General features: G+C 42.9%; 1 protein-coding gene across 16 annotated transcripts in view; it reads left to right on the top strand.

The window, feature by feature from the left end:
• Positions 1–27,500, top strand: part of LOC128703610 (calbindin-32) — a 474,209-nt gene that overhangs the window by 267,443 nt on the left and 179,266 nt on the right. The window contains exon 1 of one of the 16 annotated variants that reach the window (XM_070101218.1): positions 21,922–22,062. The exons of the other annotated variants lie outside the window; for them this stretch is intronic. The gene's annotated coding sequence lies outside the window, so the exon portion shown is untranslated. Of the gene's footprint in view, positions 1–21,921; positions 22,063–27,500 lie in introns of those variants that run through there. 16 annotated transcript variants of the gene reach the window in all.

Here is a 27,500-nt window from a genome sequence, read left to right on the forward strand (position 1 = left end):
ATACATTAAAGGCATCGAGACCAAACGAAATACTTCAACGAATGTCATGAGCAGCAGCTGAATTACAGATCCTTAACCAATCCCTCATGACAGATGAAGTTGCAGATAACTGTAAGATAACAGTAATTATACCAGTATCCAGGCTACCGTCTACAGGTAGACAATATGCCTGAATGGGCTGTTGCAGCCGGCTGCTGGTTTTCCTCCATCCGGAAGACAGTAATCGTTCATTTTACACGGCTTCGAGTGAGGCAGGCTGCTCCCCATGTCCTTCTTCGTAGTGTGGATATCCCCCATGAGCGTCAAGTGACATTCATGTTAATGGTTCTTGTCATGAGGTGCTTGTTTGAGTAACAAGCTTAGAAGAGGTGTGCTTCAGGCACTGGTTACCTTCGAGGTCCTCACACAACGTATCTGCAAATGGAATTTGTCGACTATGCTTCGTCGGTTCACTGCCTCGTTAATAAAAGACAATAGTGCAGTATCTTTTACTGAGGACTCGTACAAACACCCGCACTTAGGCAAGGAAGCTTATGATCCGTTTCGCACGGACTGAAAAGTCATAAGGTTCCTAAGTGCGAGGTTGTAATTTGTTCCAGCCACAGTATTGTGACACTAACCTTTAATGACCACATTTCGCCCAGGCAGTGGCCTTTTTCAAGTCCCTAACAGATGATAAAACCCACTGCATGAGCGAAATGTCATCAATGAAGGATCACATTATGCCACATTTGTCACTTCCCTGCTCCTCTTACTTGATCCTGTCCACCACGTAAGGAATAAACCACGAAGAACATTTCCTCTTGATAGCTTCTGTGTTGATTCTGGCGAGAAACCCATTGATCCATTTTGTGAGGAGCTGGATTTGTGCTACCTGTTACGTCCACCACATGTCTAACCGCGTGGTTTATGCTAAGGTGTTTACCACATGTCTAACCGCGTGGTTTATGCTAAGGTGTTTACCACATGTCTAACCGTGTGGTTTATGCTAAGGTGTTTACCACATGTCTAACCGCGTGGTTTATGCTAAGGTGTTTACCACATGTCTAACCGCGTGGTTTATGCTAAGGTGTTTACCACATGTCTAACCGCGTGGTTTATGCTAAGGTGTTTACCACATGTCTAACCGCGTGGTTTATGCTAAGGTGTTTACCACATGTCTAACCGCGTGGTTTATGCTAAGGTGTTTTCAAGAAGTGGGAAGAGAAAAGTAGTTTTGCTTTAAAACAACACAGGTCGAACAAGGTTGCTTGTGTCCTTTCATGTCGATGCTTGGCCGCCTTTCTGGTTTATGCAATGGTTATATTGGCCGGCACCATCAGCAGATTTTGAGTTGTGTGACTGGAAAATTCCATTTCACTTTATATTTTCGTATGGGAGATAAAAAGTATATAATATCTGTATGGGTGTGAAAGTGCAGTGTATACAAGTTATACAAGACTGTTAGTAGTGTTAGAGAGCTGTATTAATAGTGTTTATACAGCAAGTGTACTGGGTGAGAAAAGCGTCCTGGGCTTTGGTAAGGCAATTTAATGGACGACTGCTGTTCCCTGGTACATTTTCATCAATGTTTTACTGGCGTCCATGCGAATCCGGGAGTGGCGTTCGTTCCCCCCGTGCGGAGGTTCCATTAGCGCTAATCTGTTTTGATAAGATTCAATACAGGATTTGCTGTAATGCCCATAGAGTTACATGGTTGTTTCCGCTGACTGAATTGCTGTCAATTGTATCACTTAACTCACAGGTTTGCTTAGATAGACTTATGTATGGGAACATAAAGAGCACTTGCAGGTGTGAAAGTGTGGCCTGCGGAATATTTCCTGGTCAGTACGCAAACCACAGTATGAATGACCACTTAAAATGAATGTGATTTATCTAACCAAATTATGTTGGTCCTTGTTTTATATATATATATATATATATATATATATATATATATATATATATATATATATATATATATATATATATATATATATAGTTACCAGAACCACTTGAATTGTCTTAGTAGCTAACAGAACCATGTGAACTATTGTTACCGATACCAGAACCACGTGAATCATAGTTACTAACAGTTCAAGTTTTCCACAACTACACAAGATATCCCTGAAATTTCTTTTTCCAGAATACGTTACCTCCCGTCAACAGAGATATATCTCCATTAAATTGAGAGGGAGAGAGAGAGAGAGAGATGCCAGAAATTCTGCATCAAGTAGCGATTCCCAGTCTGAGGATGGTGGTTGAATTTTAAAGAAAGAGAAGAACAACATCGTTGAAAGACCAGATCTTCTTTTAGAAGATGCAAGATCGAAAACTTGCGTTTTCTTTTTCTTGGAACTTAAGAATTGAAGTTTACGTTAACCTGAGTGTTTAAAGACATCTGAATGCCTGTCTTGTTTTTGGAATAAAATATTGTATGTCTTTGCTTTTTAGCCTCTTGGTGGAGTGTAGTAATGGTTGGGGAGGGGGTTTAGTTTGTGGGATGTGGTGGGTATGGTAATGGTTGAGGCGCTGGTGATGGTGAATGTTCATCAGTCTCAGGAAGACTGTATGAGGGTCGTTCAGTACAAAGAGTGCCATCTCGCCACTCCTGCTGGTTAACTGACTGCTCTCTGATATACAGTCAGGTTTTCTCTCTCTGACTCGTACAAAATGATTGCTGAGACTGCTTGCGGACGCCTTGTTAGGAGTGATTTAGTGTGATGGATGTGTGCTGTGAATGTGGACCCAGCCTCGCTAAGAGCACTCAGTTGGTTCTTTAGTTTAACTTCTTAATGTGTATATTTTATGTCTCCTGCCGATGCGTGTTTTCGTCTAACTGCTTTCTCTTCTTTCTCTGTGTCTGATTTCTTCTTGTCTTCCCACGTCCTCTTTCGAGAACTGAGGGAACTGTTGTTATTCGCAGGCAGTTTTATTGAGGCATTTCTGAGTGCGACTGTTAACAGTAGTACGGGATGACCATCACCACCAGTCATGCTAGTGCGTTATAATTACCAGCACCATTAATGTAACACTAAATAGTTACCAGCACCATTACTGGTAGGACGGGACAACTGCTAGCTCCAATAATAGCAGGGTGGGATGATTACTAGCACCATTAACGGTAGGACGGGACAACTGCTAGCACCAATAATGGCAGGGTGGGATGATTACTAGCACCATTAATGGTAGGATGGGACAACTGCTAGCACTAATAATGGCAGGGTGGGATGATTACTAGCACCATTAATGGTAGGAGGGGACAACTGCTAGCACCAATAATGGCAGGGTGGGATGATTACTAGCACCAGTAATGAAAAATATTCTCACTTAATACTAATGTATGTGCATTTTCACAATCGTAATATTTTATTCAATTCATCAATAATCATTTATATTTATGAACCCTCCCAGAAAATCAGTTGCAGTAAATTACATCCCCGAACAGTGTCTCGTCTTGTATAACCAAAGACGAGGTCAGTAAACGTTTTTAATACGCTCGAACACATTCTTTCGTCTGCTATAACCATAGAAAGAGTTAGTAACTGTTTTTAAGAATCTTGTGTGAACATTTCTTGTTTTCGCTGTGAAAATCTAGCAATATTTTGTATTTTGAGAGTTTAAAAGTACACCAAAGCATCCTGCTCTCTCCCTCCTTCATCGTTGTTCCAAGTTTCCCCTTTATCGTTGTTCCAAGTCTCCCTTTATCGTTGTTCCAAGTCTTCCTTTATTGTTGTTCCAAGTCTGCCTTTATCGTTGTTCCAAGTCTCCCTTTATCGTTGTTCCAGGTCTTCCTCCTCCGTTGTTCCAAGTCTGCTTTCCTTCCTGGTGGTAGAGTATCCGTGACTGTGTTAAGAAGCTAATTTAATTACTGTCCCTGGTGATAGTTAAGGTTAGGACGAGCAGAGCCAGATTGCTGCTACTACACTCCTGGGGCCGTTACTGCTCCCCTGGGACATCTACTGCTCCCTGGGGCCGGTTAAGATAAATTGGGTCAGCAGTGGTTACTTCTGCTAAAATTGAAGGTCTCTGGAGTGAGGTTTGATAAGTCGGCTGCAGGTGGAAAATGGTCGACACAGCATGTTTCAGAATGTAATACTTATTTCACTAATATTTTCACCTTTGAGTTTAGAGACATTTTACCACATTAAAACAATGTTTACAAACAATATAATTCGGTGCTGACCAAAACTCGCCACTGTTTGTGTTTAGTGGAAGATAGGATTTTTTTTTTACCACAATTAAAATGCCGCCTCACGTTTCTCATCATCTCCAAAAAGTATAAAAACCTTGGTGGGGTTATAAAAGGGAGTAGAAATTTAAACTCATATATCATGTTCATTACAGAGATAGTGTAAATCTCACTAGAACAATAACAAAAGAGAGATCCTTAAAAAAGGCTACCAAAGAGCGAAGTGCGTCTTACACCTTGGGACAGACTATTTCCTTGCTGAGTGCCAGTCGGTCTGGATGAGGCTGACTGAAGAGTGCAGTCTTGGTAATGCCTCCCAAGAGGCTGACGGAAGAGTGGTCTTCTTGGTCATGCCTCGGACTTGCCCTGACCCTGAATGACATTTAACAAGCGTGTCGACATCTATTATACACAGAGTAAGAGAAGATAATAGCACTTTTCTTAAATTCCTTTGTCTGCTTGTCATTAACGATGCTCATTCTCGTTCCCAAGGAACGTTGTTGCTGTGGAGTTGCTATGTAACCAACTGCCAGGAACATAGCTGTTGATGAGGTGATTAATGCCGCGGGACATTACTCTTATGTTGATTTTAACACCTGAGTTAATGCTGGGAAGCTTGGCTTATATGGTAGTGATAAAAGAATTAACTAAGGACTAACTATGAAAAAAAACAATAAAACAAGAGTAACGTATGATAAAACACCCACAAGAAATGTAAACGAAACAAATAGCTTTTAAAAATTCCTTTAAGAGCGGGTGTTTTTTTTTTTTTTTTTTTTTTGTTTTTGAGGACACAAAAGCTCACAAAGGGAGAAGAGACTCGCCTAAACTTGCCTTCCCTTTTAATTGCTCTTTTCATGGTGTGATTTTTCACTTTACTTGTCTTGAGTGGCTCCTCTGTTGGTTCTCACGAAGGTTTGTGTAGTTGTTTGATGTGTGTGTGTGTGGGGGGGGTTAAGTACCTTACTTTTGTTTGATGGGCTGGTCAAAGTATTGTTGTTTACAGTGAGGGGAAATAGTGTTTGTTTGATGGGCTGGTTAGTGTATTGTGTCTTGTTGAGTGGGGAAAGAGGGAGGTATATCCTGCATTTATTTCATGTGTTGTGCAGTAGTGTTGTGACTTAACCACTCTGAAGTAGGGAAGTTGGTTATTGTGTCTGAAGTTCTTATGGGGGTAAGATTTTGGGGAGCAGAGAGCCAGCAGACAGCACTTTCAGCATCATAAAGTTCTCAGTATCGTCCTCTTTTTCTCCTTGCCAGGTCTCATGGAAGCTTTCCTCTCAGTGGTGGCATTACACGATCCTCAAACACGCTTCAGTTTTTACATCATCTGTTAACTCTAACTTGATTAAAAAAAAAAATTTCTTGAGAAGATGAGAAACGTGAGGCCGCATCTTAACTGTGGTAAAAAGTCTATCTTCTCTTAGCACAAATAGTGGCGCATTTTACTTAACAGAGAATATCGTTGCTAAACGTTGCTCTAATGAGATAAGTGTATCTTTAAACTTCAAGGTGGAAACATTAGTAAACTTGAGTTTTATAGAAGAAAAGATACTTGTTGCAGAATAAGATTTTGGGGGTGGAGGTGTCAACGTTTTGCTCTGTTAGAGCTTGCAAAATTTCTAACGCAAAGCAGGACTTCATAAAGCTCTATACAGACCGAAATGTTGTCCCAGTTAAAACCTGTGTAGAGTTTCTTGTCTTCGGTATTGTTTCGAGCACGACATCCTTCGTGTCACTGACATATTTTCTATATTCCATGAACAAGAAACAGAGAGGTTCCTAGTGCTACGTAACTTGTAATATACTTATGTTCACGTGTTCATCAGTGGTCTGAATACTGAGTACAGTGTAGTAAGTGTTTACCTGTGGCCTGAATACTGAGTACAGTGTAGTAAGTGTTTGTCTGTGGTCTGGAACACTCACTGTGTAGCGTAATAAGCGTCACCCTGACACTCTGGAAGTGACTTTGCGTGACTGTGATGGAGGGCGGTGCGTACCCTGAGTAACGCTTGTCTTACAGTGATGTACATCAGGAGGGAGGGAGGAAGTAGAGGGAGAAGGGAGGGAGGGCTGTTTCTATATGAGGAAGACAGAATCAGAGGGCTTTTCCAGTGACTCTCACTCTCTCTCTCTCTCTCTCTCTCTCTCTCTCTCTCTCTCTCTCTCTCTCTCTCTCTCTCTCTCTCTCTCTCTCTCTCTCTCTCTCTCTCTCTCTCTCTCCCTCCCTCCCTCCCTCCCTCCCTCCCTCCCTCCCTCCCTCCCTCCCTTCCTCCTCCTCCTCCTCCTCCTCCTCTCTCCCTCCTGGCTGTCATGTCGTGCCATCTTTCCTTGCTCTTCCTTCACACTGGAAGGCTTCTCAATCTCACTATTAATAGCTTCACTCCATCTAATAAATCACGTAAATCCCTTTACATTTTCTTCCTTTTTGTGTGTCATTGTATTCTTAGTTTATTTAGACCAAATTAGTGTAGGGTTGTATTGCCTCCCCATCATTCTGAATACTATTTAATTATTTATGAGTTATTATCCTTTGGAGAGCATTATTATTATTATTATTATTATTATTATTATTATTATTATTATTTGTTTTATTATTATTTCAACAAATAAGCCGTCTCCCACCGAGGAAGGGTGACACAAAATAGAAGAAACATTCACCATCATTTATTCTGTCACTGTCTTGCCAGAGGGGCGCTGATATCACGGTTCAGAACTGCAAATATCCCCACCTTCCTTCATAGTTCAGGCACCTATACTTATTATTATTACTATGTAATTAGCCGAAAGGCTTGACTCCAGACCAGGCTGGAACTAATTGCAGGTATATATATTGACGATGATAACATAACACTATGGACTTATCAGGTGCTGGTAAATAAACATCTGGTACAGGATGTGCTGCTGTAACTCACTAGTATAAGAAATAAAGTACAGACAAGCCTCACAGAATGCTGTATCTGCAAGCATTCAGTGAGTGTATTCTGGTACCCTTTTATATTATGCTTGCTTTTGTTTATCTTATGTTCTTATGAGTGAGAGAGGTTGGATTTGAGTGGGACTTGCACATAAGTTAATAGGGTTATCAAAACTTATTCCTTGGGTAACATTGAAAAATGGGTTCTGCGAATATTTGTGTTAGTGGGTTTGGGTTTGAGAAGATCTTACCTAGTATGGGCCAGTAGGCCTGCTGCAATGTTCCACCATTCTTTCTTATGTTCTAGTGTGTGCACTCGACTCTCAATCTCAAGGTCCTGTGTTCAATTCTTAGGCACCAAGAATCGCATGGGCGACATTGCCTACACTTTTGCTGCCCCTGCCCACCTAGCAGTATGAAAAGGAACCAGTATGTTAGCCTACTACTGTAGGCCGCATCCATGTAAAAAGTTTGTAAACAAACTCCAATACCTGCTGGAATGTTAGTACTTGTTAAGGACACCGGTACCTGCTGGAATGTTAGTACTTGTTAAGGATACCGGTACCTGCTGGAATGTTAGTACTTGTTAAGGATACCGGTACCTGCTGGAATGTTAGTACTTGTTAAGGATACCGGTACCTGCTGGAATGTTAGTACTTGTTAAGGATACCGGTACCTGCTGGAATGTTAGTACTTGTTAAGGATACCGGTACCTGCTGGAATGTTAGTACTTGTTAAGGACACCGGTACCTGCTGGAATGTTAGTACTTGTTAAGGATACCGGTAACTGCTGGAATGTTAGTACTTGTTAAGGACACTGGTACCTGCTGGAATGTTAGCACTTGTTAAGGACACCGATACCTGCTAGAATGTTAGTACTTGTTAAGGACACTGATACCTGCTAGAATGTTAGTACTTGTTAAGGACACTGATACCTGCTAGAATGTTAGTACTTGTGTTAAGGACACCGGTACCTGCTGGAATGTTAATACTTGTGTTAAGGATACCGGTACCTGCTAGAATGTTAGTACTTGTTAAGGACACCGATACCTGCTAGAATGTTAGTACTTGTTAAGGACACCGGTACCTGCTGGAATGTTAGTACTTGTTAAGGACACTGATACCTGCTAGAATGTTAGTACTTGTGTTAAGGGCACCGGTACCTGCTGGAATGTTAATACTTGTGTTAAGGATACCGGTATCTGCTGGAATGTTAGTACTTGTTAAGGACAAAGGTACCTGCTGGAATGTTAGTACTTGTGTTAAGGACACCGGTACCTGCTGGAATGTTAGTACTTGTTAAGAACACCGGTACCTGCTGGAATGTTAGTACTTGTGTTAAGAACACCGGTACCTGCTGGAATGTTAATACTTGTGTTAAGAACACCGGTACCTGCTGGAATGTTAATACTTGTGTTAAGAACACCGGTACCTGCTGGGATGTTAGTAGTTATGTTAAGAACACCAGTACCTGCTGGAATGTTAGTACTCTTGTTAACCTCGGTAGTTGCTGGAATGTTAGTACTTGTGTTAACCACAGTACCTTCTGGAATGTTAGTACTTGTGTTAACCACAGTACCTGCTGGAATGTTAGTACTTGTGTTAACCACAGTACCTGCTGGAAGTATTAAATTATTGGGTTAATGATATCTGTATACATAATAATGCTAATTAAATTCTCTAGTACCTCACTTCTCTTCTTCCTCTTCATCCCATTCACTCTTCCCCTACCGCTCCAGCAGTTTCTTCTCGTCTATTCCTCTCTCCTGCTGCTCTTTACTCCTGCTTCTGCTTCTAATCCTCCTCGCCTTCCTTCCCTGCCTCCCTTCGTCTCTCCCTCCCTCCCCTCCTTCTCTCAAGAGGCTACATACACTAGTTGTGTTTAGGCAGCTCTGCAACAAGACACACACTCGTATGTTTACTGAAGTTTTATCCCTGAATGTTCTTTGGGAGCTATCAAAACTGGGGCCCCGCACGCGGGCTCGCATGAGCGCGTGTTTGCAAGTTTCCACGCGCGCGCACACGCACGCCCAAACATCCGTGTTAACCTCAGCTTTCCAGAAAGTAAAAATCTTAAAAAACACAAAATTAAAAATTTATTACGATATAAAAAAGATTATAATGTTTTTACAATTTTTAAATACATTTCGGTGTCAGAAAATATTATATAGCATTAATACCTCTTAATGAGTCTTAATACCTCGAAGTTTTCTTTCAATATATTTTACCAAAACTTCACCGGAAGTGTTGTCACATCCTTCCTGAAGTGTTGAGTCACATCCTTCCTGAAGTGTTGTCACATCCTTCCTGAAGTGTTGTCACATCCTTCCTGAAGTGTTGAGTCACATCCTTCCTGAAGTGTTGAGTCACATCCTTCCTGAAGTGTTGAGTCACATCCTTCCTGAAGTGTTGTCACATCCTTCCTGAAGTGTTGAGTCACATCCTTCCTGAAGTGTTGAGTCACATCCTTCCTGAAGTGTTGAGTCACATCCTTCCTGAAGTGTTGAGTCACATCCTTCCTGAAGTGTTGTCACATCCTTCCTGAAGTGTTGAGTCACATCCTTCCTGAAGTGTTGAGTCACATCCTTCCTGAAGTGTTGAGTCACATCCTTCCTGAAGTGTTGTCACATCCTTCCTGAAGTGTTGAGTCACATCCTTCCTGAAGTGTTGAGTCACATCCTTCCTGAAGTGTTGAGTCACATCCTTCCTGAAGTGTTGAGTCACATCCTTCCTGAAGTGTTGAGTCACATCCTTCCTGAAGTGTTGAGTCACATCCTTCCTGAAGTGTTGAGTCACATCCTTCCTGAAGTGTTGAGTCACATCCTTCCTGAAGTGTTGAGTCACATCCTTCCTGAAGTGTTGAGTCACATCCTTCCTGAAGTGTTGTCACATCCTTCCTGAAGTGTTGAGTCACATCCTTCCTGAAGTGTTGAGTCACATCCTTCCTGAAGTGTTGAGTCACATCCTTCCTGAAGTGTTGAGTCACATCCTTCCTGAAGTGTTGAGTCACATCCTTCCTGAAGTGAGTCACATCCTTCCTGAAGTGTTGTCACATCCTTCCTGAAGTGTTGAGTCACATCCTTCCTGATGTGTTGAGTCACATCCTTCCTGAAGTGTTGAGTCACATCCTTCCTGAAGTGTTGAGTCACATCCTTCCTGAAGTGTTGAGTCACATCCTTCCTGAAGTGTTGAGTCACATCCTTCCTGTAAGATGCTGAGACTGATGTTAAGTCTCTCTTTACTCTAGTTCCTCTTGATGATTTTAGTTTTCTTAGATCGATGACTATGGCGAGCTAATGCATCTCCCTGGATGTTAGGAAGTATTTCTTGAGCCTTAGGGTTGTCAGGAATTGGAACAATCTGGAGAGTGACGTAGTAAAGACGAGATCCATATATAGCTTTAAGAAGAGGTACACTAAGGCTCTTGGAGCCTGGAAAGTGGATCTAGTAGCAACCAGCAAAGAGGCGGGGGTTAGAAGCTGTGGCTCGACCCTTTGCAACCACATATAGGTGAGTACAAACTCCATAGTCTTTCTCTTTTCTCTCTTCCCCTTCCCCCTCTCTTTCTCCCCCTCTCTCCCCCCTCTTTCTCCTCCTCTCCCCCACTCTGCCACTGCTCCTCTCATCAAACACGTCTCAGGGTTTCCATCACAAAGAATTCTGGTTTTCTCTCAGTAATTTGGCATGATTTATGAGTGTGTGTGACACTTTCTTTGAATAATGGCAGAGAAATTCCCAGCGACACTACAGCCCCCGAGAACCAGACTCAAGAGTGTAAATGTATTGGCATGTGTTTGTAATGTGTGTGGGGTTATATGTGTGGGGGTATATGTGTTTAAGTGTCGTTGTGTCCGTGTCCGTGTGTGCGAATAAATGATAAACAACAGGCAAGTCAACGGAAAACTTAAAAACAAAAGCAAACATGGGCCATAAAATTATCCAGCAATATGGTCCGTGTTCAGGTTTGTTTACTTTCCAATACGAGTTTTATCCATCTATATCACTAAAACACTTCAGTTTTTTGGGGCCATATTTTCTTAAAGGTGTATGGAGGAATTATCCTGCATTTTGGGTGCCCCCCCCCCCCCCGAAAAAAAAATTAAGAATTGCTACTGGTTCATATTTTGAGCAAATTAGTGACGGCTGGAAAATGTTAGGTAAGAGTAACGAAAAAATATTGAACCATAGCAAAAAAGACATTGGCAGTACTCAAGACTGAGGAGACAGTGAGGGTACAGTTGAACAGTGGTGGTACAGCAGTGGTGGTACAGCAGTGGTGGTACAGCAGTGGTGGTACAGCAGTGGTGGTACAGCAGTGGTGGTACAGCAGTGGTGGTGCAGCAGTGGTGGTACAGCAGTGGTGGTACAGCAGTGGTGGTACAGCAGTGGTGGTACAGCAGTGGTGGTACAGCAGTGGTGGTACAGCAGTGGTGGTACAGCAGTGATGGTACAGCAGTGGTGGTACAGCAGTGATGATACAGCAGAGTGGTGGTACAGCAGTGATGGTACAGCAGTGGTGGTACAGCAGTGATGGTACAGCAGAGTGGTGGTACAGCAGTGATGGTACAGCAGTGGTGGTACAGCAGTGGTGGTACAGCAGAGTGGTGGTACAGCAGTGATGGTACAGCAGTGGTGGTACAGCAGTGATGGTACAGCAGAGTGGTGGTACAGCAGTGATGGTACAGCAGTGGTGGTACAGCAGTGATGATACAGCAGAGTGGTGGTACAGCAGTGGTGGTACAGCAGTGGTGGTACAGCAGAGTGGTGGTACAGCAGTGATGGTACAGCAGTGATGGTACAGCAGAGTGGTGGTACAGCAGTGGTGGTACAGCAGTGGTGGTACAGCAGAGTGGTGGTACAGCAGTGATGGTACAGCGGAGTGGTGGTACAACAGTGGTGGTACAGCAGACTGGTGGTACAGCAGTGATGGTACAGCAGAGTGGTGGTACAGCAGTGATGGTACAGCAGAGTGGTGGTACAACAGTGGTGGTACAACAGTGGTACAGCAGAGTGGTGGTACAACAGTGGTGGTACAGCAGTGGTGGTACAGCAGAGTGGTGGTACAGCAGTGATGGTACAGCAGAGTGGTGGTACAACAGTGGTGGTACAGCAGAGTGGTGGTACAACAGTGGTGGTACAGCAGTGGTGGTACAGCAGAGTGGTGGTACAGCAGTGATGGTACAGCAGAGTGGTGGTACAACAGTGGTGGTACAACAGTGGTGGTACAGCAGTGGTGGTACAACAGTGGTGGTACAGCAGAGTGGTGGTACAGCAGTGATGGTACAGCAGAGTGATGGTACAACAGTGGTGGTACAGCAGTGGTGGTACAGCAGTGATGGTACAGCAGAGTGGTGGTACAACAGTGGTTGTACAACAGTGGTGGTACAGCAGAGTGGTGGTACAGCAGAGCGGTGGTACAGCAGTGGTGGTACAGCAGTGGTGGTACAGCGGAGTGGTGGTACAACAGTGATGGTACAGCAGAGTGGTGATACAACAGTGGTGGTACAGCAGAGTGGTGGTACAACAGTGGTGGTACAGCAGTGGTGGTACAGCAGTGGTCGTACAGCAGTGGTGGTACAGCAATGGTGGTACAACAGTGGTGGTACAGCAGTGGTGGTACAGCAGAGTGGTGGTACAGCAGTGATGGTACAGCAGAGTGGTGGTACAGCAGTGATGGTACAGCAGAGTGGTGGTACAACAGTGGTGGTACAGCAGAGTGGTGGTACAGCAGAGTGGTGGTACAGCAGTGGTCGTACAGCAGTGGTGGTACAGCAATGGTGGTACAACAGTGGTGGTACAGCAGAGTGGTGGTACAGCAGAGTGGTGGTACAGCAGTGATGGTACAGCAGAGTGGTGGTACAACAGTGGTGGTACAACAGTGGTGGTACAGCAGAGTGGTGGTACATCAGAGTGGTGGTACAGCAGAGTGGTGGTACAGCAGTGGTGGTACAGCAGTGATGGTACAGCGGAGTGGTGGTACAACAGTGGTGGTACACCAGAGTGGTGGTACAGCAGTGGTGGTACAGCAGAGCGGTAGTACAGCAGTCGTGGTACAGCAGTGGTGGTACAACAGTGGTCGTACAGCAGTGGTGGTACAGCAGAGTGGTGGTACAACAGTGATGGTACAGCAGAGTGGTGGTACAGCAGTGGTGGTACAACAGTGGTGGTACAGCAGTGGTGGTTCAGCAGTGGTGGTACAGCAGTGGTGGTTCAGCAGAGTGGTGGTACATCAGTGATGGTACAGCATAGTGGTGGTACAGCAGAGTGGTGGTACAACAGTGGTGGTACAGCAGTGGTGGTACAGCAGTGGTGGTGGTACAGCAGAGTGGTGGTACAGCAGTGGTGGTACAGCAGAGTGATGGTACAGCAGAGTGATGGTACAGCAGAGTGATGGTACAGCAGAGTGATGGTACAGCAGAGCGATGGTACAGCAGAGCGATGGTACAGCAGAGTGAGGGTACAGCAGAGTGAGGGTACAGCAGAGTGAGGGTACAGCAGAGTGAGGGTACAGCAGTGGTGATGGTACAGCAGAGTGGTGGTACAGCAGAGTGGTGGTACAGCAGAGTGGTGGTACAGCAGAGTGATGGTACAGCAGAGTGATAGTACAGCAGTGGTACAGCAGAGTGGTGGTACAGCAGAGTGATGGTACAGCAGAGTGGTGGTACAGCAGAGTGGTGGTACAGCAGAGTGGTGGTACAGCAGAGTGATGGTACAGCAGAGTGGTGGTACAGCAGAGTGATGGTACAGCAGTGGTGGTACAGCAGAGTGGTGGTACAGCAGAGTGGTGTTACAGCAGAGTGGTGGTACAGCAGAGTGATGGTACAGCAGAGTGATGGTACAACAGTGGTGGTACAGCAGAGTGGTGGTACAGCAGTGATGGTACAGCAGAGTGGTGGTACAGCAGAGCGATGGTACAGCAGTGATGGTACAGCAGAGTGATGGTACAGCAGTGGTGGTACAGCAGTGGTGGTGGTACAGCAGAGTGATGGTACAGCAGAGTGGTGGTACAGCAGAGTGATGGTACAGCAGAGTGGTGGTACAGCAGAGTGGTGGTACAGCAGTGATGGTACAGCAGAGTGGTGGTACAGCAGAGTGGTGGTACAGCAGAGTGATGGTACAGCAGAGTGGTGGTACAGCAGTGATGGTACAGCAGAGTGATGGTACAGCAGAGTGGTGGTACAGCAGTGGTGGTACAGCAGTGGTGGTACAGCAGAGTGGTGGTACAGCAGTGATGGTACAGCAGAGTGGTGGTACAGCAGAGTGATGGTACAGCAGTGGTGGTACAGCAGTGGTGGTACAGCAGTGGTGGTACAGCAGAGTGGTGGTACAGCAGAGTGGTACAGCAGAGTGATGGTACAGCAGAGTGATGGTACAGCAGAGTAATGGTACAGCAGAGTGGTGGTACAGCAGTGATGGTACAGCAGAGTGGTGGTACAGCAGAGTGGTGGTACAGCAGAGTGGTTGTATAGCAGAGTGGTGGTACAGCAGAGTGGTGGTACAGCAGAGTGGTGGTACAGCAGAGTGGTGGTACAGCAGAGTGGTGGTACAGCAGAGTGGTGGTACAGCAGAGTGGTGGTACAGCAGAGTGGTGGTACAGCAGAGTGGTGGTACAGCAGAGTGGTGGTACAGCAGAGTGGTGGTACAGCAGAGTGATGGTACAGCAGAGTGGTGGTACAGCAGAGTGGTGGTACAGCAGAGTGGTGGTACAGCAGAGTGGTGGTACAGCAGAGTGGTGGTACAGCAGAGTGATCGTACAGCAGAGTGGTGGTACAGCAGAGTGATGGTACAGCAGAGTGGTGGTACAGCAGAGTGGTGGTACAGCAGAGTGGTGGTACAGCAGAGTGGTGGTACAGCAGAGTGATGGTACAGCAGAGTGGTGGTACAGCAGAGTGGTGGTACAGCAGAGTGATCGTACAGCAGAGTGGTGGTACAGCAGAGTGATGGTACAGTAGAGTGGTGAACTGGGATACACAGGGGTATATAAGTGAAACGGGACTTACACAGGGGTATAGTGAACTGGGATTCGTACAGGGGTATATAAGTGAACAGTGACTCGTACAATGAAGAAGTTTGGGTCTCATTCATGTATCATGTAATACAGGCGACCATGTGTTGCACACCTGTAGCAGCTGGTTGCTGGTGTGTGCATGGAGCGTGTTAGTCCCAGAATTGTGTTGAAGGTGTGGAGCGAGGCGTGTGATTGGACGTTGCTGGCCACTAATTAATTTGTCGATGAAGTTGCAACTCCTAGCAGCTTCCTCCTTCATCCATCCCATTGTCTAATGCCTGTTGCGTGCGGCCAGCAGTAACAGCCTGGTTGATCAGGCCCTGAGGCACCGAGAGGCCTGGTCAAGGACTGGGCCGCGGGGATGTTGACCCCTGAAACACCCTGCAGGCAAACTCCACATAGACGTTGCCTCTACTGCTGGTTGAATGCTTTACATCTGATAGAAACTTAATGTTGTTGGTCTTATGTGTAACAGTTGTTATTATATGTCTTACATCCTGCAGATGAATTGCACTCGGCACAACTATGTGGAGATGTATTGGTGCCTGGAACATGTACTGTGTCCGGTAATGAACAGGCAGATGCTTATTAAAATGGTATAAAATACCGACAGGTTGTTAGGTAAGACACATATGCAACAGTTAGGTATCTTTATTATGAAACGTTTCGCCTACACAGTAGGCTTCTTCAGTCAAGTACAGAAAAGTTGATAGAAGCAGAAGATACTTGAAGACGATGTAATCAGTCCATCACCCTTAAAGTTTTGAGGTGGTCAGTCCCTCAAAACTTTAAGGGTGATGGACTGATTACATCGTCTTCAAGTATCTTCTGCTTCTATCAACTTTTCTGTACTTGACTGAAGAAGCCTACTGTGTAGGCGAAACGTTTCATAATAAAGATACCTAACTGTTGCATATGTGTCTTACCTAACAGGCAGATGCTGAGGCGATGACCTTACTTTCTACCAGACTTCTGCCTCAATCACTTCCTGAGTATTATTCGTCATTGAAAATGGATGGGGACATTAGTTTTAAGACGGTTACAGTATTACGACATTAGTTTTAAGACGGTTACAGTATTACGAGCTCTAACATAGTCAGTCTCATTGCTTGTAAGACTCTGAAGACAATTTTTTTCTTTCTTTTTGTATAACACATTCTTTCCTACAGGAAGAACCATCCTAAATATTGTGTAAAGCAAACCCAGCAGCAAGTTTAACCACAGCCTTGTGTCTAATTATCATCACAAGTGCAACTACTTTATATGAGCAGTAAAGAGACTGTGCAAAAGCCGCAGAAATTACTAATGGCTCAGTTGTTGAATACCCAGGAACCTCCCGCTTATTAAACACAAGGAACGAAGACCTTTGAACAATAGCCTGAGAGTGAACATTGTTCGTTCAGCTTAATTCGTGGACACAATAATGAAGACAATGTAAACATAATGACGCGGCGAATAATACACCTAAAGTGGATTTATCCAGAGGCTTGGAAGGCATTTTTATAGTAAGGATCTTTTGGTCTCTGGCCTCGGGAAGACCCTCATCTGTGAAGTGTGACGATGATGCCACTACACCATTTATGTGGGGAGAGTTACGACGTGCGTAGCACCACACGACGGCCATCTGTGTGAAAGTACAAGACAACACACTGCCCAAGTACTGGTGCGAAGGCTTCACAGAAGTGGGTGTATGCTGCCTGCAGGTACAGAAAACAGATGTAACGCTGTGTAGTAAGGACTGTGTCTACTTTGCCAACACTGCTTCACAAATTTGCTCAAAACACTAGTAAGGAAGAAATCTCCTTCATAATACTGACGACGTAGCTCCAGCACCTTAGTGCAGAAATAACTTTTTAGTTCTGATGTAATGTGTAAAGTTGCAGCACCAGCTAAGTCTCACTAACTTCAAGCAGACTTGTATAAATTAGTATGAAGAAAATTTGCGTCATTTTATGGGAACAATGATAATTGACTTCATAAAATTACTTACCATTATCAAAGCTGGTGACAATCTTCATTATAAGCAACAATATCACTGAAGCACGAAGCAAACTTATTTCTACCTAACGAAGCGTAAAGTGTTCATTAATTTAGTGATAATATGTGTGCAATAGATTGTCAGAAGAAATAATTTAGGGAATTATCATGTACACATGGCAAAAGTGGTTGGATAAAATGTCAGAGTTTCGGCGACTTGGGAGTTTGCTGTTTTTTCAAGACTCGTTGTTGTCCATATGTCTGTGATTATTTGATGTATTTAGTATATATTGCTATACATTTATATCAGATTGGTTCGTGATATAACCGAACCATCAGTACTGTGATATAACCGAACCATCAGTACTGTGATATAACCGAACCATCAGTACTGTGATATAACCGAACCATCAGTACTGTGATATAACCGAACCATCAGTACTGTGATATAACCGAACCATCAGTACTGTGATATAACCGAACCATCAGTACTGTGATATAACCGAACCATCAGTACTGTGATATAACCGAACCATCAGTACTGTGATATAACCGAACCATCAGTACTGTGATATAACCGAACCATCAGCTCTGTGATATAACCGAACCATCAGTACTGTGATATAACCGAACCATCAGTACTGTGATATAACCGAACCATCAGCACTGTGATATAACCGAACCATCAGCACTGTGATATAACCGAACCATCAGTACTGTGATATAACCGAACCATCAGTACTGTGATATAACCGAACCATCAGCTCTGTGATATAACCGAACCATCAGTACTGTGATATAACCGAACCATCAGCACTGTGATATAACCGAACCATCAGTACTGTGATATAACCGAACCATCAGTACTGTGATATAACCGAACCATCAGTACTGTGATATAACCGAACCATCAGCTCTGTGATATAACCGAACCATCAGTACTGTGATATAACCGAACCATCAGTACTGTGATATAACCGAACCATCAGCACTGTGATATAAGCGAACCATCAGCACTGTGATATAAGCGAACCATCAGTACTGTGATATAACCGAACCATCAGCACTGTGATATAAGCGAACCATCAGCACTGTGATATAAGCGAACCATCAGCTCTGTGATATAACCGAACCATCAGTACTGTGATATAACCGAACCATCAGTACTGTGATATAACCGAACCATCAGTACTGTGATATAACCGAACCATCAGCATTGTGATATAAGCGAACCATCAGCACTGTGATATAACCGAACCATCAGTACTGTGATATAACCGAACCATCAGTACTGTGATAACCGAACCATCAGTACTGTGATATAACCGAACCATCAGTACTGTGATATAAGCGAACCGTCAGCACTGTGATATAACCGAACCGTCAGTACTGTGATATAACCGAACCATCAGTACTGTGATATAAGCGAACCATCAGTACTGTGATAACCGAACCATCAGTACTGTGATATAACCGAACCATCAGTACTGTGATATAAGCGAACCGTCAGCACTGTGATATAACCGAACCGTCAGTACTGTGATATAACCGAACCATCAGTACTGTGATATAAGCGAACCATCAGTACTGTGATATAACCGAACCATCAGTACTGTGATATAACCGAACCATCAGTACTGTGATATAAGCGAACCGTCAGCACTGTGATATAACCGAACCATCAGTACTGTGATATAACCGAACCATCAGTACTGTGATAACCGAACCATCAGTACTGTGATATAACCGAACGATCAGTACTGTGATATAACCGAACCATCAGTACTGTGATATAACCGAACAATCAGTACTGGGCTCGTGATATAACCGAGGTAATAATTCATAAACTTAATATAGCCAAGCGAAGGGCCAGTCGAGAATAATAGAGAACAACTCTCAGGAGACGACAGATCTCGTTGGAAAATCTTTTTCTCAAAGTTAAGGTAAGTTAAGCGAATGAGAACTTTCTGAAATATGTTGAGCCTTGTTACCCAGGAAGCAGAAAACAGGTGGGCTTATCAAAGGAAGGTAATCTTTAAGATGTAGTTGACCCTCAGAAGAACGGGGATTATCACCTGGAAAGATGCAAATTTTTCACCCAAAACAAAAATAAAATGTGTATTTTGACACATTGCGCGCGCGCGCGCACACACACACACACACACACACACACACACACACACACACACACACACACACACGAGCTAGCACTTCTACTTAAGCCCCAGATTTAGTTTTGCTCACGCCTCCACCATCCTGTCTAAACCTGGACCCCAATATTCTCATACCTCTATTTTTTTTTTATTTTTTTTAGTTGTGAGAGGGTGGGAAGGAGAGAGGGTGGGAAGGAGAGAGGGAACAAAGTAATTTGGGAATCACAATGGTGAATTGAAAGAAATAGCGGCAGAGAATATTGCTGTACCAGTGTTACTGAGTGTTGCAAGCACATGTTAACTCTCAAGAATGTATTCTACTAGGGTTTTGAAGACCAGTATAACAGTGAAGATACATTACCAGTATAACAGTGAAGATACATTACCAGTATAACAGTGAAGATACATTACCAGTATAACAGTGAAGATACATTACCAGTATAACAGTGAAGATACAGTACCAGTATAACAGTGAAGATACAGTACCAGTATAACAGTGAAGATACAGTACCAGTATAACAGTGAAGATACAGTACCAGTATAACAGTGAAGATACATTACCAGTATAACAGTGAAGATACAGTACCAGTATAACAGTGAAGATACATTACCAGTATAACAGTGAAGATACATTACCAGTATAACAGTGAAGATACATTACCAGTATAACAGTGAAGATACAGTACCAGTATAACAGTGAAGATACATTACCAGTATAACAGTGAAGATACAGTACCAGTATAACAGTGAAGATACAGTACCAGTATAACAGTGAAGATACAGTACCAGTATAACAGTGAAGATACAGTACCAGTATAACAGTGAAGATACAGTACCAGTATAACAGTGAAGATACAGTACCAGTATAACAGTGAAGATACAGTACCAGTATAACAGTGAAGATACAGTACCAGTATAACAGTGAAGATACAGTACCAGTATAACAGTGAAGATACAGTACCAGTATAACAGTGAAGATACAGTACCAGTATAACAGTGAAGATACAGTACCAGTATAACAGTGAAGATACAGTACCAGTATAACAGTGAAGATACAGTACCAGTATAACAGTGAAGATACAGTACCAGTATAACAGTGAAGATCCATTACCAGTATAACAGTGAAGATACATTACCAGTATGACAGTGAAGATACATTACCAGTATGACAGTGAAGATACATTACCAGTATGACAGTGAAGATCCATTACCAGTATAACAGTGAAGATACATTACCAGTATAACAGTGAAGATACATTACCAGTATGACAGTGAAGATACATTACCAGTATAACAGTGAAGATACATTACCAGTATGACAGTGAAGATACATTACCAGTATGACAGTGAAGATCCATTACCAGTATGACAGTGAAGATCCATTACCAGTATGACAGTGAAGATACATCACCTTTATGACAGTGAAGATTCATTACCAGTATGATAGTGAAGATAGTGGCATACGCGGAGCTATGCCACTAGGAACTATGTAACAATGCTCTTCTCCAGACTGAGGGACTGACCACCTCAAAACTTTAAGGGTGATGGACTGATTATATCGTCTTCAAGTCTCTTCTGCTTCTATCAACTTTGCTGTACTCGACTGAAGAAGCCTACTGTGTAGGCGAAACGTTTCGAAATAGAGATACCTAACTGTTGCATATGTGTCTTACCTAAACAAGGGGTATGTCCTACGAGGAGAGGTTAAATGAAATCGACCTGACGACACTGAAAGACAGGAGAGATAGGGGGCATATGATAACAACATATAAAATACTGAGAGGAATCGACAAGGTGGACAGATACATGATGTTCCAGAGATGGGACACAGCAAGAAGGGGTCACAGTTGGAAGTTGAAGACACAGATGAATCACAGGGATCTTAGGAAGTATTTCTTCAGTCACAGAGCTGTCAGGAAGTGGAATAGTCTGGGAAGTGATGTAGTGGAGGCAGGATCCATACATAGCTTTAAGAAGAGGTATGACAAAGCTCATGGAGCGGGAAGAGTGACCTAGTAGCGCCCAATGAAGAGGAGGGGCCAGGAGCTGTGACTTGACCCCTACAACAACAACTAGGTGAGTACATTAACAGTATGACAGTGAAGATACATCACCAGTATGACTGAAGATTCATCACCAGTATGACAGTGAAGATTCATCACCAGTATGACAGTGAAGATTCATCACCAGTATGACAGTGAAGACTCATCACCAGTATGACAGTGAAGATTCGTCACCAGTATGACAGTGAAGATACATCACCAGTATGACAGTGAAAATACATCACCAGTATGACAGTGAAGATACATCACCAGTATGACAGTGAAGATTCATCACCAGTATGACAGTTGTGGAAAATAACAGTATTTTTCAGAATCCATTACACGCTTTCCCAACTGGGGAGAATGGGGGCATAAGAGAGAGAGAGAGAGAGAGGAAGGACGCCTCGAGACGGGTGTCAGTTCTGCATATACTTAATTCTAAGAGGTAACCTCGTATTCGTAGGCTAATTATACATTACAATTACTGCGTTACTGCTACACATATTTAAGTTAAATTAGAGATAGTCGCTTAGCGTAAGGCAGTGTAGTTACATTTCCAATAAACAATAGGCCGTAGGCATCTTCAGCCCGCCAGTTTTGAGTGCCGACTGGCGAAGGCTGAGCGGAGCGGTCAGTCACGATTCAGTAGTGAGAGGGGCGACTTGCCTCACACGAACCTTGCGGATGAATACAGTCGTACACAACGATCACCGCAAGCAAGGGTTTCAATGGCTGAACCAGGCAATTGTGTGACTCAACAGGTATTTCTCAGGTGATTCCCGGCTTTCTACCTCGTAAGTATTCGAGACCTTGAATATTTTTCTGTACTCTGTATACTCGTGTGGGGATTGGCCACCCACGCCCAGAAATTACTATATCAGCTACCTGTTACAAATCACACTGTCTATTATGAAGAATAAGATCAGTACCACGTTGATTGAAGTACCCCCTCAAGTGGAGCGGCAGTACCCCAAGTGGAGCGGCAGTACCCCAAGTGGAGCGGCAGTACCCCAAGTGGAGCGGCAGGCTTAAGGCTGGATTTCACGGCTGAAACAAAGGACCATTAACCCGACTCGGCTGTTTTCCCGCAAACACTGCCTAATTCTCCACAACAGTGAAGATACATTACCAGTATGACAGTGAAGATACATCACCAGTATGACAGTGAAGATACATCACCAGTATGACAGTGAAGATACATCACCAGTATGACAGTGAAGATACATCACCAGTATGACAGTGAAGATACATCACCAGTATGACAGTGAAGATACATCACCAGTATGACAGTGAAGATACATCACCAGTATGACAGTGAAGATACATCACCAGTATGACAGTGAAGATACATCACTGACTGAAGATACATCACCAGTATGACAGTGAAGATACATCACTGACTGAAGATACATCAGTATGACAGTGAAGATACATCACCAGTATGACAGTGAAGATACATCAGTATGACAGTGAAGATGCATCACCAGTATGACAGTGAAGATACATCAGTATGACAGTGAAGATGCATCACCAGTATGACAGTGAAGATACATCACCAGTATAACAGTGAAGATACATCACCAGTATGACAGTGAAGATACATCACCAGTATGACAGTGAAGATACATCACCAGTATGACAGTGAAGATACATCACCAGTATAACAGTGAAGATACATCACCAGTATGACAGTGAAGATACATCACCAGTATGACAGTGAAGATACATCACCAGTATGACAGTGAAGATACATCAGTATGACAGTGAAGATGCATCACCAGTATGACAGTGAAGATACATCACCAGTATGACAGTGAAGATACATTACCAGTATGACAGTGAAGATACATCAGTATGACAGTGAAGATACATCACCAGTATGACAGTGAAGATACATCAGTATGACAGTGAAGATTCATCACCAGTATGACAGTGAAGATACATCACCAGTATGACAGTGAAGATACATCACCAGTATGACAGTGAAGATACATCACCAGTATGACAGTGAAGATACATCAGTATGACAGTGAAGATACATTACCAGTATAACAGTGAAGATACATCACCAGTATGACAGTGAAGATACATCACCAGTATGACAGTGAAGATACATCACCAGTATGACAGTGAAGATTCATCACCAGTATGACAGTGAAGATACATCACCAGTAAGAAGACTCAACAGACAAGGAACTAAAAAATAAATTACACTTATTTTTATTAACATTACTATAATTATTAACAAATATTTTCCTGTAATATTAAGTAGTAGACTTAATTAAATCAAAATTAACGTGATGGTATTAAGGAAGTGTAAATATTGGTAGTGAATTTACGTTCATTCACAGGAATTGTAGATAGAGCCTGAGCTTGTTACCATCTGCAGCTTATAAGACTGCCATCCCCACGAGCCCCTTTGGGGCGGGGCAGATGGCAGACCAGAGGCTTAGCTTCTCCCTACGAGCCCCCTGAGGGCGGGGAATGTGGCTAGGCCTGGGGACAGTTGGTCCCAAAGATGAGGGGGTACTTGTGTCTCCTCCCATGGGAGACTTACGTCTCGATATACTCCCCAGATAGGGAGCCAAGGCCGGGTCACTAATACTTGGAAAAGACCCGGGCCGGGAGAATACCGGCGAATAATAATAATTAAAAAAAAAAGGAATTGTGGATTTTTAAATAACAGTAAACAGATGTCACATGGAAACTGTGTTTTGACGAGAAATTATGAAAATTATTATTTTTTTTTAAATTTAATAATATTTATGTACTCTGTATCATATACTCTGCTGCAAACATTATTCATAATACTACAAAAGTCTCTTGTGTGGCTTATCACGGACAACATGTACAGGAAAAAAATAAAAATATTTCAAATTGTAGCGAAACCTGGTAAGTATTCTGCCTTCTCCATCCAGCCAATCACAGCGCAAGATTGGTAATGAGTTGCCATTTCAAGAATAATTGCATTATTTATTTTTTGTCCCACAAGCAGATTTTCTTACTATATACTTTGCTGTGTCTCGCCATGTACTTCTTGTCTGTTATCCTGCATATTTCGTACATACGTTTGTCTTATCTCATATTTGTAGAATGTGACAACAGGTTCTTACATCTAGTGTTGTCATAACACTGGTTCTTACATCTAGTGTTGCCATAACACTGGTTCTTACATCTAGTGTTGCCATAACACTGGTTCCTGCATCTAGTGTTGCCATATCACTGGTTCTTACATCTAGTGTTCCCATAACACTGGCTCTTGCATCTAGTGTTGCCATAACACTGGTTCTTGCATCTAGTGTTGCTATATCACTGGTTCTTACATCTAGTGTTGCCATATCACTGGTTCTTACATCTAGTGTTACCATAACACTGGTTCTTGCATCTAGTATTACCATAACACTGGTTCTTGCATCTAGTGTTACCATAACACTGGTTCTTGCATCTAGTGTTGCCATAACACTGGTTCTTGCATCTAGTGTTGCCATAACACTGGTTCTTGCATCTAGTGTTGCCATAACATTGGTTCTTACATCTAGTGTTGCCATAACACTGGTTCTTGCATCTAGTGTTGCCATAACACTGGTTCTTGCATCTAGTGTTGCCATAACACTGGTTCTTACATCTAGTGTTGCCATAACACTGGTTCTTGCATCTAGTGTTGCCATATCACTGGTTCTTACATCTAGTGTTGCCATAACACTGGTTCTTGCATCTAGTGTTGCCATAACACTGGTACTTACATCTAGTGTTGCCATATCACTGGTTCTTACATCTAGTGTTGCCATAACACTGGTTCTTGCATCTAGTGTTGCCATAACACTGGTTCTTACATCTAGTGTTACCATAACACTGGTTCTTACATCTAGTGTTGCCATAACACTGGTTCTTGCATCTAGTGTTGCTATATCACTGGTTCTTACATCTAGTGTTGCCATATCACTGGTTCTTACATCTAGTGTTACCATAACACTGGTTCTTGCATCTAGTATTACCATAACACTGGTTCTTGCATCTAGTGTTACCATAACACTGGTTCTTGCATCTAGTGTTGCCATAACACTGGTTCTTGCATCTAGTGTTGCCATAACACTGGTTCTTGCATCTAGTGTTGCCATAATACTGGTTCTAACAACTAGTGTTGCCATAACACTGGTTCTATCATCTAGTGTTGCCATAACACTGGTTCCTAACATTCATTGTTGCCATAACACTGGTTCCTAACATTCAGTGTTGCCATAACACTGGTTCTAACATTCAGTGTTGCCATAACACTGGTTCTAACACCTAGTGTTGCCATAACACTGGTTCTAACATCTAGTGTTGCCATAACACTGGTTCTAACATCTAGTGTTGCCATAACACTGGTTCTAACATCTAGTGTTGCCATAACACTGGTTCTAACACCTAGTGTTGCCATAATACTGGTTCTAACACCTAGTGTTGCCATAACACTGGTTCTAACACCTAGTGTTGCCATAACACTGGTTCTTGCATCTAGTGTTGCTATATCACTGGTTCTTACATCTAGTGTTGCCATATCACTGGTTCTTACATCTAGTGTTACCATAACACTGGTTCTTGCATCTAGTATTACCATAACACTGGTTCTTGCATCTAGTGTTACCATAACACTGGTTCTTGCATCTAGTGTTGCCATAACACTGGTTCTTGCATCTAGTGTTGCCATAACACTGGTTCTTGCATCTAGTGTTGCCATAACATTGGTTCTTACATCTAGTGTTGCCATAACACTGGTTCTAACATCTAGTGTTGCCATAACACTGGTTCTAACATCTAGTGTTGCCATAACACTGGTTCTAACATCTAGTGTTGCCATAACACTGGTTCTAACACCTAGTGTTGCCATAATACTGGTTCTAACACCTAGTGTTGCCATAACACTGGTTCTAACACCTAGTGTTGCCATAACACTGGTTCTAACATCTAGTGTTGCCATAACACTGGTTCTAACACCTAGTGTTGCCATAACACTGGGTCTAACACCTAGTGTTGCCATAACACTGGTTCTAACACCTAGTGTTGCCATAACACTGGTTCTAACACCTAGTGTTGCCATAACACTGGTTCTAACACCTAGTGTTGCCATATAACGAGTAACTGTTTGATATTTTATTCCAATAACATTTAAATCTCTCGTTCATAATTAATAATAATTATTTACTACTAGTAGTACATATGGTCTGAATACCTATTCAAACCATAGCCGACATAAGTGACATACTACTACATATATATAGAAAGCTACTTAATATGCAGAGCATTTCTCGAAAATTAGGTCAGTTTTGCCCCAGGATGCGACCCACACCTGTCCATTAACACCCAGGTATCCATTTTACTGATGGGTGAACATAGACAACTGGTGTAAGGAAACACGTCCAGTGTTTCCACCCCTTCGCCGGGAATCGAACCCAACCCTCACCGTGTGAAGCGAGAGCTTTTGCCACCAGGTCACGGGGCACCGTTTCAATGCCCACAACCTTAAAATGTTTATAACTTCCTGACTTTGTCACTCCAGAGTTGATGATTCACACGCCTCGACTTTTAGCCCATTGATAAATATAACTGAAATTTGATGATGTACGTACCTGGATTTGAGGGGGGTTCAAATCACAGTTCTTAGTTCAGCCTCTTCGCCTCATACGTCTGGTGTCACAGATATCTTGCCTCGTGGACCCTCTCGTGTCTATACTCAAAACTGTGTATCGTGTTTGGTTTTACCACCTCTGACGATGCGGAGGCTGAAGCTCTTCCTTGTAGCCTTCTGACTCCTCTGTGTAACTAAATTTTTCCTAATATATGGAGAAGTGAAGCAGAATTCATCCTTCGTAAGCCATGTGTGTTGTAAGAGGCGAATAATATGCCGGGAGAAAGGGGCTAGAAACCCCTTCTCTTGTATAAATTACTGAATTTAAAAAGAAAAACTTTTTTTCTTTTTAGGCTTGTCCTGCATATATATGCAGGACAAGCCAGGGGGGTGGAACTAAAGATTCCCCCCCCCCGTGGCTTGTCCTGCATAGTTAAGATCGCCCGTCTGCGAGTGTTTATATATAAAGTCCTAAAATTTTCTCTTGTACTTTTAAAGATATGTTTTTCATATATGTTTATGTAAAAATTAATAATTTTGTACCAAAAGAACCTTAGAAACTTACCTAACCTTATTATAACAAGCGCAGTTTAATTTAATCTAATCCAGCTAAATATATTTTAA

The sequence above is a fragment of the Cherax quadricarinatus genome, chromosome 76, assembly GCF_038502225.1.
Source record: "Cherax quadricarinatus isolate ZL_2023a chromosome 76, ASM3850222v1, whole genome shotgun sequence".
Classification (NCBI taxonomy): domain Eukaryota; kingdom Metazoa; phylum Arthropoda; class Malacostraca; order Decapoda; family Parastacidae; genus Cherax; species Cherax quadricarinatus.